This window comes from Morus notabilis, unplaced genomic scaffold (genome assembly GCF_000414095.1).
Source record: "Morus notabilis unplaced genomic scaffold, ASM41409v2 Scaffold1103, whole genome shotgun sequence".
Classification (NCBI taxonomy): Eukaryota; Viridiplantae; Streptophyta; class Magnoliopsida; order Rosales; family Moraceae; genus Morus; species Morus notabilis.
The window spans coordinates 57,433-58,324 of NW_010366098.1; positions in this window are offsets into that span (position 1 = coordinate 57,433).

Genomic DNA, 892 nt, shown 5'->3' on the forward strand with positions numbered 1-892 from the left:
TCAGATATATCCGCCATTTGCCATCAACATTCTTGTCTCCACTCTTTATTTCTTTTTTTTTTTTTCATTTTTTTATTTTTATTTTTTTTTTGGATTATGTACTCAGATACCGAATTTCATTTGGAGACATCACAAAAAATATTAAATATATCCATACACCTCCCCACTCCAAACACAGCTCAACGTGCATCCTAGAATAATCAACAAGCTCAAGGGACAGGGTGAAAGATAGGATTTATTTAAAGGCTAAGCTAATAATGTGGATGACAAAGAAAAGTTTAATCAAGCTCAAAGAGGTGACTAGGGGTATTATTTCAACAGGGTAAGTTCAGATGGCTCAAACGATCCAAAAATGGCCTAAATCATTTTCTTAGTGATAAATTGCCTGGGATTTCGCCTCGAGTGATAATCAAGCAAGTTCTAGAGTCTGGTGAGATCTTAAGAAACACGAAATTCACATAACTTTCTCTAAGTTCACAACATGGTCAAGTGTTCTTAATTATGTGCTCAACAATGTAAGGAAATCATAAGTAGAGTAAAACCAACAAACAAGTCAAGCACACAAACAATCAAATTATTCATTGTCTCCCAGGACCATATTTAAGTTCAATCGTTGTCTCATCATCGGCCGGGGTGAAACAAGCCAAACCAAAGCTAAGTGTTTTTTTTTTGAATAAACTGAATAAAATAACATAAAATAAGATAGTTAACTCCCTCAAACTTAAAACTCACATTGTCCTCAATGAAAAAGTAAAGCAAGAGAGTTTAGAGGACTTTTCTGAGTAGTTGTCAGTCAGTGTCTTCATTGGATGCAAGAGGAGGTGTGACAGTTGCAAGGGTTTTTTTTTTATTTTTTTTTATTAGAGGTAGCGCCAAGGGGCTGCATGGTAGC